Source organism: Convolutriloba macropyga, chromosome 13 (genome assembly GCF_964194025.1).
Source record: "Convolutriloba macropyga chromosome 13, txConMacr16.3, whole genome shotgun sequence".
NCBI classification, from domain to species: Eukaryota; Metazoa; Xenacoelomorpha; order Acoela; family Convolutidae; genus Convolutriloba; species Convolutriloba macropyga.
In genome coordinates, this window is record NC_134480.1 from 36,382,102 (window position 1) to 36,397,395 (window position 15,294).

A 15,294-nucleotide genomic window follows, 5' to 3' on the forward strand; every position below is an offset into this window, starting at 1 on the left:
TGGCTGGTGATTTGTCTTTAGGTCCAGTCGAAACCTACAAGTCAGTCTGTTCGTCTGGCTACTGGTCTGTCCTACGGTATTGGCAGCGATGTCCGCAATTTACGTTCCCTCAGGCTAATAGTCCAGCACGGTGCCAGGTCAAGGCGACTGGGTGATGGTCTGGTCTACGGGTCTGTTGGGCTGTGGACCTCAGCTTGGATTGTTTATCAAATACTTTCGTTCGTCTCTAACTTTCTGATTACTCATAACATTTAATCAGCAAAATGTATCTAATCGAGAAATAGCTGCAAAAAGTTTTCCAGGGCCGTTTTGTCGCTCGAATGATTGAATGAACCAAACAAATTTATTGTTTTAAGGCAAATCTACGTTTACTTTCTTAGTGTATGATAAAGTTGCAGCCAAAGATTGTTCGAGTTTCAGGCCTGGTCAAGAAATATTGAAAAACAGATTGTTTATACCAAATCAATACTTTTTTACATTATTTCATCGATGCCAAATGCTTTAGACAATTAATTTTCAGTATTATCTGCCGAAGAACCTATTTTCGGACTTTATACGAGTTTTTTTAAAGAACAATAGAAAAATTAAAAACAAAAAGTCTATGCTGTTTCTCTCCCCTCCAGCGCTTTTATCAACCCCAATATTTTTTATCAAAAGCGAAAATCCGAAGGGTAATTTAACTTATAAGATGTTTAGTATTGGCCTTGAGTTGAAATGGCAGCTAGATCAATTACTAAACTGGTTGCAATAATCAATCAAATTTTCCCAGGAAGAGGTCCCACACCGAAACTAGATATTATCCAGACCAATATCCAGACCATTGGGTCACTGGCAGGGGTTCCGGTGCAACCCAATTAATAGTCTGGCCAAAGTCACATTTCTGTCTGACCAAACGGGCTTTTCAAACACTCAATGAAAATATAAAATAAAGACAGCTTGATTTTATCAGAATCCAATATAGTTATATATATTAACGAAAAAAACCCGGAAATACAGCGAAGTTATGTGTCAGTTCTCCTCCACCATAAAAGTGTGACTGGGCCAAACTGACTGCTTTTCTTAGCAAGAACCAATTTTCGGGTAATTAAAATAAGAATGCAGGTGACTAATATACTTAACCAACAAGTTGATTGCACAATAATGCCGTGCTCTTGATATCAAGCGTTTTTTCTATTTAAAATATGAGAGAGATTGACGCTTCCACGTGATCAGGGTGTCTGATCATAAGGGTCTATTGGGTCTGGCTGGTGATTTGTCTTTAGGTCCAGTCGAAACCTACAAGTCAGTCTGTTCGTCTGGCTACTGGTCTGTCCTACGGTATTGGCAGCGATGTCCGCAATTTACGTTCCCTCAGGCTAATAGTCCAGCACGGTGCCAGGTCAAGGCGACTGGGTGATGGTCTGGTCTACGGGTCTGTTGGGCTGTGGACCTCAGCTTGGATTGTTTATCAAATACTTTCGTTCGTCTCTAACTTTCTGATTACTCATAACATTTAATCAGCAAAATGTATCTAATCGAGAAATAGCTGCAAAAAGTTTTCCAGGGCCGTTTTGTCGCTCGAATGATTGAATGAACCAAACAAATTTATTGTTTTAAGGCAAATCTACGTTTACTTTCTTAGTGTATGATAAAGTTGCAGCCAAAGATTGTTCGAGTTTCAGGCCTGGTCAAGAAATATTGAAAAACAGATTGTTTATACCAAATCAATACTTTTTTACATTATTTCATCGATGCCAAATGCTTTAGACAATTAATTTTCAGTATTATCTGCCGAAGAACCTATTTTCGGACTTTATACGAGTTTTTTTAAAGAACAATAGAAAAATTAAAAACAAAAAGTCTATGCTGTTTCTCTCCCCTCCAGCGCTTTTATCAACCCCAATATTTTTTATCAAAAGCGAAAATCCGAAGGGTAATTTAACTTATAAGATGTTTAGTATTGGCCTTGAGTTGAAATGGCAGCTAGATCAATTACTAAACTGGTTGCAATAATCAATCAAATTTTCCCAGGAAGAGGTCCCACACCGAAACTAGATATTATCCAGACCAATATCCAGACCATTGGGTCACTGGCAGGGGTTCCGGTGCAACCCAATTAATAGTCTGGCCAAAGTCACATTTCTGTCTGACCAAACGGGCTTTTCAAACACTCAATGAAAATATAAAATAAAGACAGCTTGATTTTATCAGAATCCAATATAGTTATATATATTAACGAAAAAAACCCGGAAATACAGCGAAGTTATGTGTCAGTTCTCCTCCACCATAAAAGTGTGACTGGGCCAAACTGACTGCTTTTCTTAGCAAGAACCAATTTTCGGGTAATTAAAATAAGAATGCAGGTGACTAATATACTTAACCAACAAGTTGATTGCACAATAATGCCGTGCTCTTGATATCAAGCGTTTTTTCTATTTAAAATATGAGAGAGATTGACGCTTCCACGTGATCAGGGTGTCTGATCATAAGGGTCTATTGGGTCTGGCTGGTGATTTGTCTTTAGGTCCAGTCGAAACCTACAAGTCAGTCTGTTCGTCTGGCTACTGGTCTGTCCTACGGTATTGGCAGCGATGTCCGCAATTTACGTTCCCTCAGGCTAATAGTCCAGCACGGTGCCAGGTCAAGGCGACTGGGTGATGGTCTGGTCTACGGGTCTGTTGGGCTGTGGACCTCAGCTTGGATTGTTTATCAAATACTTTCGTTCGTCTCTAACTTTCTGATTACTCATAACATTTAATCAGCAAAATGTATCTAATCGAGAAATAGCTGCAAAAAGTTTTCCAGGGCCGTTTTGTCGCACGAATGATTGAATGAACCAAACAAATTTATTGTTTTAAGGCAAATCTACGTTTACTTTCTTAGTGTATGATAAAGTTGCAGCCAAAGATTGTTCGAGTTTCAGGCCTGGTCAAGAAATATTGAAAAACAGATTGTTTATACCAAATCAATACTTTTTTACATTATTTCATCGATGCCAAATGCTTTAGACAATTAATTTTCAGTATTACCTGCCGAAGAACCTATTTTCGGCTCTATTACACAAATCAAAACATTTTTAACAACAAATTCAAGTCGGGTTGTTGACACACCTGTCTCGACCCAAAGACAACTATTGAGACTATAGGGTCCGTTTGAATTCCAGTTGGCTTTGGGAGTATTGTCCGCGCCCCACTTGCGACTGAAACTTCTTGTCCGCTACACAAGTGGGCCTTATCTGACCTGTTTTGTGTCTGCTCGGTGTGAACAATTATATCCTCGACCCAATTAAGTCTTCTCTTAGCGGTTTTGGGCTGCAGTTAGGGATGCTTCAACATCAATTTTCATTTGAACATTATTTTTTAAACTTATATCTTCCTTTAATAATATTTAAGGTACCCTCCCAGCCGTTGATTACACGGTCTGAACTACACTTTAATTGTCGGTTTAATTAGAATCTATGTCTGTTACATAGAATCGTTTTGTTATTGTGCCTTTTTACTACAAGCAGAGTAAACATATTGTGAACTTCTCAAACAGGGGCTTATTTTCAATAAATTAACCTTTGCTGTGTATTTAGGTGTAAATGGTCAACGAAACGCTCAAAGGCTATTGGCTGTAACTTGAACCCGCCCGGAATGGGATGTCCAATCGGAAGAAAATGAAGCTCTTTGAAACGAAAACTGAGTTACTTTTACAACAACGAAGATATCATTGCTTCCCAATGCAGATGAATTTATATGAACAGATAAATGTTTTCACATATGTGAGTGACGATCCACAGAAAATTATCTCATCAATGCACCCACCAACCAATTCATTCTATCAGCAAATTCTAATTGACGTGATTGAAGTAAAATCTTGTGCAAAAATATCATGCGAACAGATTGATGAACTACCACAATTATCTCATCTGATAAATTCATTTCTTTTAATCAATTCGTTGTTCTTCTATAATCGTTTTATTACATTTCAAAATGTGACTCACTGTTCGAAAAATTGTTCCAAATATCAACTGCCAACATTTCCGTGCCTACAAATTCAAATTATTGCTTGAAATTTCTGTCTGTCTCATTTGAAATCTCTAGTGAAAGCCACAACCATATGCTTTCATAATTTTGCAAGAACTTTGGCAAGCAGCGAATCATTTAGAAAGATAATTAAATTTATTTTCTGTTGACTATTGTTATACCCACACATGATATGTATTTAGCGTTGTCCGGAATATTAGCCGACGTGAATATTAGCCGAAAAAGTCAAAACTAGGCCTATTAGAATATTTAATTGCTGAGAGAGTAAACAATAATAGGACGCGCAATTATCTTACAAGAACGCCACATTCTCACTTAAATATTTTGCGCTTTCTAGCCCAGATTGAACTGAAAAATGAGCTTCAGCTTCACAAAATCTGAGCGCAGGGGCGGACAAAATCTAATTGTTGAAAACTTTTTGTTTAAGAAAAACAAAACTACCCCCAATTCTGTCTACATTAAATGCGTAGTTACCACCTGCACATCAAAATTATCTATGAATGGAAACATAACAGCGATACCAAACCGGCCGACTCCACATAATCATGGCTCCCAAGAAGAACAAATTGAGGAAGAAAAATTTAGACGGAAAGTTTTGGAACCCGCAATGTAGTACGGAAAGTTTTGGAATCAGTTTCCCGCAGTCCGGCTACACCACTTCGCCAATTTTACAACGAAAATTTACAGGAAATGGATCAAAATTTTTTACCATCCCAGTTCGACAAGATTCGACGTGGATTGAATTACAAACGATCACAATGCACGCCTCCACCGCCAAAAAATTGCAAGAAATTTTGACACCGGAAACTTGGAGATTAACGAAAAACAATCAAAATTTTTGCTTCATCAAGAGGAAGGAATTTTAATTTTTGTGACAAAACAAGGATTGGAATGTTTGGTTAGATCGAAAAATGTTCTTTCATATGGAACATTCAAAGCCGCACCAGCACCATTTTCTCAAATTTGTACAATTTTTGGAACAGCTGGGAGCGACGATGAATGGATAATTCCAGTAGTATGGGTGCTTTGGGTTCAAAATCACAGGAAATTTACGAAAAATTTTTCAAAATTATAAACCAGAAATGTTTGGAAAAATTTTCGGTGAATTTTGTTCCGGAAGTCTTGCTGACTGACCACGAAACCAGAATTATTAGTGCTTTGAAAACGATTTTCCCTGTTTCGATTCATTGTGGATGCTTGTTTCACCTTACACAGTGCACTTTTCGAAAACTGCAAGAGCTCGGTTTTTCACAAGACTATGCAAAAGACAAAAATTTTCAAAAAATCTCGAAAAAAGCTTTTGGGCTGCCATTTTTAACCGAACACGAGAAGATTGCCGCCTTTTACTACAAAACAACAATTGCGGACATTCAACAATATCCTCAGCTCTCATCTTTTTTAAATTATGTATACGATTTTTGTTTCAACAATATCTTCAGCTCTCATCTTTTTTCGATTATGTATACGATTTTTGGTTGAAGAGAAACATTTCAATGGAAATGTTTTGTGTTTTTGATCGGCTGCCAACTCTCCAGACTACAAATTATTGCGAAGGTTGGAGCTCACAGTGGAATGCAGAATTTCAGCACAAAGACCCAAGTTTTTGGGTGGTTTTATCAAAGCTTGCCGATCAAGAGTGCAAATCTTGGCTTAATCTCCGTCGGCTATCTCGCGGAGAAAAATCGGTGGACAAAAAACGCAAATATGAAGAAAGAAACAAGAAAATAACTAGTCTCAAACACTTGTATCTGGGTGGTAATTTGTCAATTCAGCAATATTGGGATAGTATTCCTGATATTAGTTGAAAATTTTAAAAGTTTTCTGATGAATTTGTTGATATTCTATGAATTTCACAATTTTTCGGCTAATTTTCCATTCGGCTAATTTTCCTTTCGGTTAATATTCACGGCACCGTATTTAGCCCCTTGCGTCACGAAAGCTGACTGCGTTAGTATTTTTGACGTTTGCGGTGCGAAAGCAAGCCGAAAAATATGTATTAGTTATGTAATCTATCAGAAATAATAGTGTTAGCCGTTACAATCAATACTGCGCGTAGTATTATAATGCATAATGTATTCCAATGCTCCAAAGAAATAAAAACACGTCAATTTTTTTACAGCTAGAGGGTACGAGCCTCAGCGGACCGCTGTCCATGGCCATGCCTCTCATCCGCTGTGGGATGTAATCCGGAAACCGCGGGCCGGTTATTGCGGCGAAGCGCGCCCACCGGCCCGCCAGGGGCAACCTAAAATACGCGTATCCCAAAATTTTTTGGCTTATTTGACCTCATTTTCAAAATTCCGCTTGCCTGCCTATCGGCTATCTTGATCACCACCTGAATAAATATAAGATAATATTTTGCTCATACCAGCTGCAACCTCAATAAAATGGCTACATTAGGAACTGATTAATGAAGCAAGAAAGAAAATTTGATGTGTTGAACAGTTAAAAATGGAATATACGGGGGATCACCTGTCTGAAAGTATGAATTGAATAAAGGGAACTCAAAGTACAAATATCGAAATGACACTGGAATGGAACTAAAATTACAATTAATATGGCATATTCCTACATCTTTTCTCCCTCTTTAACAGATTTTCAAGTTCGGACACGAAAAAATAAATAGGATAAAATCAGAAAAAATAGAAATCTTTCCAAGGTTCTGCCATATAGTTTGTGGTTATCAAATAAACTAGCAGGTCCGTAAAGGCTATCTGAATGCATCTTATCTTGAAGCTTTAACAATCGATATTCTCATTGAAAACTTATTCGTGATAACTGGTGTACATGCAATCGCTTCAATGAATTTTTTTGCAAAACTACTTTGGACAAACCAACAGAAATTGAAGAGGGCCAAATATGTCAAAGGTTTTATGCGAGTTAGGAGTAGTAGACGTTCCCACAGGGCATTGAAAAATCAAAACAGATAGTATGAGGTATAAAGGGGGAGAGAAACTGAGAGTTGGAAGGCGGCAGAAATATATAATGAGTCGGAGAGCAAATAGAATAAAGACACGAAGAAAACCAAAAGACAGAGAACAAAAGCAGGTTGAAAGCCGAGAAGGAAAACAAAAAAAACGAGAGTCTGGGAGAAAGCCAACGAGTGCGAAAAGCGAAAAAGGGAATTAACAAGAGAAAGAGAAGGAAAAATTGAAATTGATGAGAGAAGCAACAACAGAGAATACAATGCAACAAAACCATAAGATCAGAAAAACCCACCGTAAGAAAACAATAACAAAATATTGAATCAAAAACAGACAAAAGAAAAGAAGTTACTAATAAAAAACAGAGAAAAGAAAAAGAAACTGTGAGAGAGAGAGAGAGAAAGGAAGAAAAGGAAAGTGAGTGAGAGAAAGAACGCAAGAAAAAACGAACGCAAGAAACTATAATGAAGGAAAATGGGAGAACAAAAAAGAAGCCGAAATCATAAGAGAAAGTACAAGAACAACAAGATGGTGAGCAAGCGCAAAAAGCAAAAAATAGAATGCAATAAAAAAATATCACAGAAACTCTTGAACAGCAGAAGAAATAGAAGATCGCACAACAGAAAAAAAAGAAAGACAGAAAAAGAAACAGAAGAGAGAGAGAGAGAGAGAGATATACAACAGTTCAAAGAAAAAGAGAAAACAGCTCCTGGGTGAGACAATGATTTTCGGTTCTTATTAAAAGGATGAATGTGATAATGAGAAGACGAAGGACCTGCCCAAGACGAGAGATGTGTTGATAAAAACTAATCCTTGGCAAGCCTTTGCGAATGCTTTTAAGAAGTCAACAAAAAAAGAACTGAGTTAAGGGGCTGGCTAATGCCACCAACAAAACTTTCCTCGAAAGAGTTAAAGAAGTAAAATTATATACCTATCATTTTTTGTATGCAAAAATTTGTTAGTAACAGCTCTTAATATGATAAAGTCCACTACTGAGTGCTTAAAATTTGCATTTATTTCAACACCTCAGTTTTGTCATATAAAAGTTTTTGGCATCTAACTTTGGTTTTTGCATTGGCACATTTTGGGTCTTTTACACTTCACAAATTTTGTTCGCTGAATTCTTCTGAATTAAAAAAACTTTAGTATAATGAATCTTTGAAAAACAAATTCCATCATCCACCTTTTAATCATTGACGTTTTCGGTGAGTGAATTTTCCTTCATAAAATTTCAAGACAACCCTTTTCAACAACAACAATTTTTTGACAATGAAGTGCGAAAAGAATGCTTTTTTTAGTCATACACCCTCTTCGTGTTGACACAATTTCGATCATTTACCTTTTCAGTATCAAAAGCTTTTCGGTCACTGACCGTTTTGTGAAGAAATATTTGATCACAGACCTTTTTCTGAACAACCAATCGGCCAATGATTTTTTCGACACAATAGCAATTGGTTATTGAAACACTGATTATTGTCTTTTTCTTTAACAAAGAAATTTCGGCAACAGGCTTTTTTGCAAAACATTTTCCGGTAGATTACACGACATCTTAGCAACATTTTGGATCAATGACCTTTTGGCAACAATTTTCGGTAAAAGACCGTTTTGCAACATTTTTCGGTCAATGACATTTTAGAAGCATTAATCGGTCAATGACCTTAATGCACACTTTTGCGGTCATTAACCCCAATTAAGCAGCCACTTAACCGTGCTCTTCGGTATTACTGTTAAAACATTCTGCTCAGTGATGCCTCTAAAACATGCCGCCTTATGTGTTCACGTGATTAATATATAGACTAGCAGCCGTATTTGGAATTCTTATTCATGAGAACTCAAAACGATTAAAATGTGCAACAGGCAACATTCAAATGAGCAACCAAAACGAATCTGGTCAACGCTGAAAATTTAAATTCACACTAGCAGGTCCGCAAACACATCATAAGAAAAATCAACGGAATAGAAGGTCTAAACGATATTAGAATTTATGTTTCGTGCCATTTCCGGCTCGAATCCCTATGCCCCTGATTTGTGTCTATTAGCCTATGCAGCAGTAAACTTCTGTTAAGCGACAGTTTTGGCTTGGCCGAGTTGCATGTTTAAGTAGCGCTCAAACTTGTGCAGATAGCGAGCTTATACACTGTGGCAAAGCGCGTTTATCTATTGTCTATTCCTATTTGTGAATCAACAAATTTCTTGTCAATGCCTTTAATGACTCGCCTGCTTTGGCAAGCTTAATGAGCACAAAACATGAGCAGATTAGGAGCCAAAATATGAAATAAGAGAAAGATTGTGAAAAGAGAAAAGAAAAAAACCAAAAGAAACGAAAAAAAAGAGCGAAAGAAAAAGAAAATCAACTTCTCAAACTTGTGATCAAGGAAATCATGCGTCTTTTCGGGTTTTAATTGGACTCGAACACTTGCGCCTCGCTTAACAGTCAAGAGTCTTATCCTCTACGCTAAGTTTGTCTAATCCCTTGCGCTACCGCCGCCTGTTGCTTTTGTCTATTCAAACAACTAAATACGCAAATTGTTGGTCATTGGCTTTTCGTCTCGCTTGTTTTGGTTAAGCTGCATTCATAATTCATAATGAGCACAAAAAATGTGCAGATCGGAAGCTTAAGCATGATGGAGTGGGCTGCATGTTTAAGGTGGAGTAGGCTGCATGAGCAAAAAAACCTTTGCAGATCAGGCACTTAGGCATGGTCATGTAGGCTGCATGCTTAAGAATCGTTAAAACATGTGAATATAGGAGCGTTGTTAATCATAGAGTTCAAGTGCAACTTACATTTAATATATTAGATATAGAAGAATAAATAAGAAGGGAAATAGAGAATAGAGAATGAAATGGAGAAAGAAACAAAAGATGAAGGAATGAAGAAAGAACAAACAGAGGATACAACTAATAAATAAAAGCAAAGAAATGAAGAAGGGAAGAAAAAGACAATCAACTCACCATTTTTATCCCAGTAAATTATAAATACTTTTCCTCCCCTACATGGGCTCGAATCCATGACCCTCGCTTCACAGCCATAGTCTAATCCCCTTGCGCTACCGAAGCCCGTTGCGGTTGTCTGTTGAACTGGCTACATAAGCAAAGTCTTCGTCAATGACTTTTTTGTCTCGCTTCTTTTTGCTAAGCTGTATGCTAAATGAGCAAAACACAATTAAAGATTAGACGCTTAAGCGTGGTGGTGGTGTATGCTGAATGTTTAAGGGTCGTTAAACATCTGACGATAGTAGTGCTGTTAACCATTGCGCTCAAGTGCAATTTACATTCAATATATTAGATGAGGGGGAGAGAAAAATTTGGAGAAGGGAAAAAAAGATGAAGGAATAAATAAACACCAAAATGAATATATAAATTTAAAAAACAAAGAAACGAAGAAGGGAAGAAAAGGACAACCAAATCCCAAATTTATTTCCGAGTACATAATACATCCTTTTCCGCCCCTACTTGGGCTTGAACCCATGTCCCTCGCTTGACAGCCACAGGTATAATCCCTTGCACTACAGGGAATTAAAGAAGTGAGCAAGAAAGAAACACAGTAGTGGAAGAAAAACAAGATACCATTTTTGAGACAAAAAAGAGGCCTTTTTTCGTACCGACTCGGTCTCGAACCCATAACCCTCGCTGCACAGCCACAAGTCTAATCCCTTGCAATACCGACGCCTGTTACTGTTGTCTATCCGTTGTGGCTACATACGAAAATTGGTCGATGGCTTTTTGTCTCACTTGTTTTTGCTAAGCCGTATGCTTAATGAGCGAAAAAACATTTATAGATCAGGCACTTAAACATGGTCGTGTAGGCTGCATGTTTAAAGATCGCTAAAACACGTGAAGATAGGAGCGTTGTTAACCATTGCGTTCAAGTGCGACTTAAATTTAATATATTAGATATAGAGGAATCAATAAGAAGGGAAATAAAGGAGGGAGCAAGAAGGAAACACAGTAGTGGTTGAAAAACAAGATTCACCATTTATGACACAAAAAACAGAGGACATTTCTGGCACCGACTCAGGCTCGAACCCATACCCCTCGCTTCACAGCCACAGGTCTAATCCCTTGCACTACCGACACCAGTTACTGCTGCCTCTTGAATTGGCTACATACGAAAAATATTGGTCGATAGCTTTCAGACTCGCTTGTTTTTTCTAAGCTGTGTGCTTAATGAGCAAAAAAACATTTGCAGATCAGTCACTTAAGCATGGCCGTGTAGGCTGCATGTTAAAGGATCGTTAAAAAATGTGAAGATAGGAGCGTTGTTAACCATTGCGTTCAAGTGCGACTTACATTTAACATATTAGAAGATATAGAAGAATAAATAAGAAGGGAGCAAGAAGGAAACACAGTAGTGGATGAAAAACAAGATTCATCATTTTTTAGACAAAAAACAAGGGCCATTTGTGGCACCCATTCGGGCTCGAACCCATGCCCCTCGCTTCACAGCCGCAGGTCTAATCCCTTGCACTACCGACGCCTGTTACTGTTGTCTATCCGTTGTGGCTACATACCAATATTGGTCGATGGCTTTTTGTCTCGCTTGTTTTTGCTAAGCCGTACGATTATTGAGCAAAGAAGCATTTACAGATCGGGCACTTAAGCATGGTCGTGTAGTCTGCATGTTTAAGGATCGCTAAAACACGTGAAGATAGGAGCGTTGTTAACCATTGCGTTCAAGTGCGACTTACATTTAGTATATTAGATATAGAAGAATCAATAAGAAGAGAAATAAAGAAGGGAGCAAGAAGGAAACACAGTAGTGGATGAAAAACAAGATTCACCATTTTTGAGACAAAAAACAAGGGCCATTTCTGGCACCCATTCGGGCTCGAACCCATGCCCCTCGCTTCACAGCCGCAGGTCTATTCCCTTGGGCTACCGACGCCTGCTACTGCAGTCTATTGAATCGGCTACATACGAAAAATATTGGTCGATGACTTTCAGTCTTGCTTGTTTTTTCTAAGCTGTGTGCTTAATGAGCAAAAAAAACATTTGCAGATCAGCCACTTAAGCATGGCCCTGTAGGCTGCATGTTTAAAGATCGCTAAAACACGTGAAGATAGGAGCGTTGTTAACCATTGCGTTCAAGTGCGACTTACATTTAATATATTAGATGCAATGGCTTTAGATGATTGTTCTAATTTAAGTTTAACAATAGTTTGTTATCGTTTATCGAAAGTCACAGCTATGATCGCCAGTTTGCTCTGCTCCGAGCACGGAAGTTTCTGTGGGCAAAATAAAGGCTAGATGTTAGCTCTCCTCAGCTAACTACGCACTGCAGCGTGCTGCCCGTTATAAAGCTAAAGAGTAGCCGGACTCAGCGAAAGCTTTATTTGAGAACTTCTATAATAAAAAATTACTACTTTAGCGGAGTCCACCGATTAGACGTCGTCAGGTCAAAGAAATTGTTCGAAATTAATCTTCGAAATTTTTTTCTTCATATGGGTGGGCTCTAGCTTTAAAACTTTGTAAACGGTGAACCAAAGCTGGCCGAAAGAATTAAGGGGTCGCCTTAGCATACTGAGCAAGTAATTGTTCCCTCAAAGAAATCAATGCAGGTTTTTGGGCTTTAGTGGGACTACAATATTTAAACTCTAGTTGCGTCAAAAAAAAATTGGCACAACGCCTGATCGAGCTAGACTTGCGTTGCACCTTTGTTAAACTGTTCCTCTGGGACACTCAACTGGAAAACTATCATCAAAAAACTTTGGCAACAAGCATCCATACAATCATCATGGTCGATTATTGTGTCACCTTATCCTCTTTAACCTTGCCGTTTGTAGGATACCGAGAAGATGCGTGATTTCTTTTCATCGGAGACTAATTGTGTTGTTCATGTTGAAGACATTCTGAGCTTGAACGCTGGTTCTTGTGTCATGGCAGAGAACCCGTACAATTACCGTCGGGGAATGCCGGCTATGATTTTCTCAGATGATGTCTGGAACGCATGGGAGCAAAGAAGGGGCTCCGTGAGAGCCTTGAAATTCGTATTATCAAAAAAATTGTAGCAGAACGTTCACATAGATGCATCAGGAAGAAGTCCGTTTGATGTTTAAGAGAGTAATGTTTACAATCCTTGGTACACATGACTTCACAGGGAAGTTTTGCTTAACATATTTTGCCCTTCACAAACACCGTTATATATTTTTTGTCATCCCATTGCCTTTTAGCTCACCGTTTGCCGGATACCGCTAAGAGGTGCGGAATTCTCTTCTTGTGTGACTAATCGTGTTGTTCAGGTTGAATACATTCGGACATTAAACACTTGTTCTTGTGCCATGGTAGAGAACCCATAGGTTTGCCGTCGTGGGTTTCCGGCTATGATTTTCTCAGATGATGGATTTTCCAGAACACATTGGGGCAAAAAAGGGGCTCCGTGTGAGCCTTGAAAAGCGGAATATCATAAAAATCGTAGCACAAGGTTCGCATAGATGAATCGAGTGGAGGTTCATTCCGCAAAATTCGCCAATTCAAGATAGCATCACGGAGAAATTCGTTTGATCTTCTAGGAGAGTAAGGTTTGCAATCTTCGGTACACGTGACTTCACAGATGGAGTTTTGGACAACATATTTTGCACTGTCGAATACCCACTGAAGGCACGTCAGTCAGTGCCCGTAAGGGCCAACCTAGCCGCAGTAAAGTAATCGTTTTCAATTTTCTATTCTACTTGTTAACCAAGGAGCCGAAAATCCACCATCAGTTGGCGCAATCCTATGCCCAAGCAATTTGGTCACGTCGGCTTAAAGAGTATGTAACTGCTCTGAACCGGTACTGTTCTGACAGCTCGTCCGTCCACTCCTTAATTTTGTTCTGACCCACCAAACTTCTTTTTCAGGGCCGGGAATGTTACCGAGCGAAGGAAATGAATACTTTATATCGTATAAGGGGAATTCTTACAAAAAATTACTGCGGAGGGAGGGTGCATAAACGAAAAAGATCGATTATAAATTTTTAAGCCCAAATTTTGCGCGAAATCGTCTGCTTAGCCAGCTTTTTTCAGTTTTAAGAAATTGAAATCGTGATCGCTCTCAGATCAAGAACAGCCAAAAAATGTTGCCAGTTTTGCCGTTTTGAAGTCTTTCTTTGCCTTAAAGAAGTTTTCCCAATGGTTTATGCGTTGCTACATGAATAGATTCGCTTACAAAAGTGTGTTTTGTCCACTTCAATTTGTTTAAAAACTAAAATTCATTTATTATGCTCTCAACAACTGTTGCGGCTGAGCTTGAGAAGCATGCGTAGGTAAAGAGAAGCATAAAAGCTGAGGGGGAAATCTATTTATTGGGTTTTTTCCCTCTACTCTCTGTTGTCAACTGCTTAGTCTTAGTAACAATCTCAGTATTAGTTATAGTTACAAGTACAGTAACAATCTGCTGATATGAGGCAAAAGGCGCAAAATAGCAACCCACAAAGAACTAAAGAAAATTAGCCTTCGCAAACGGTTTTCCTCCTATATCTCAATATATTGCACAAAAAACTAATTTGCGTAATAAATATTGTGTTATTGCAGCAACTTGTTACTGTGTATTGTATTGAAAATAATTACGAGCAGTAAATTGTTTGTAGGTGTTTCCTGTATCTACGTATTACTTGAGCAGGACTTAAACTGCTTCTGTTATTTCATTTCCGGAGAAAAAGAACAAAAGCTCACTTAAGTTAAAACTTTATATAATTTTGCACAAAGAGGTTTTAGACATATATCTTTGGCTTCGATTTGCTTCACCATCAGATGGAACTGGTATACGTATAGAGATCCCATAATGTGTAATCTGTATCCATTCTGGTCGAATATTGAAGAAACTAATGTCCTAACGTCAACTGGAAAAGGAACGGTAAGATTATATATGCAATAGATATACAGTTAAAAAGTGAACTACAAAAACAAAATCTCTGGACAGATTCCAAAACACCGAAACGAAGGGGCTCGTTTAAAGTTTTCCTTGTCACAGCCGATTGGGAGAGCAGCCGTTACAACAGCACTTACATCTCATAGCCACACCATCCTCTAGGTAAAAAATTTAGTCTGTCCAACGCGTTCGTAAGCAAACAATTGCCAAAAACTGAATGACTTTATGGAAACGTCGGTACAATCAGTTCTACTTAGTCGCTGGGATGAAAAAAAATGATCCAGACAGTCTTCTATAACCACCTTAAGCAGCAGAGGTCAAATTTCCACAGATAAATATATAACGTTTGAAATGAAACCCCTGAATAAAATCAAAACCAAAACCATTGACACAGCAGATGGAAAAAACCTTATCATTTCAATCAGTAAAATAAATAAAAAAACCGAGGGATGGGTGGGATGAGTCTGAGTTGGGTGTGGTTAAAGGGTCTCAAACTTCCACTGCTATAACCCGCCCTT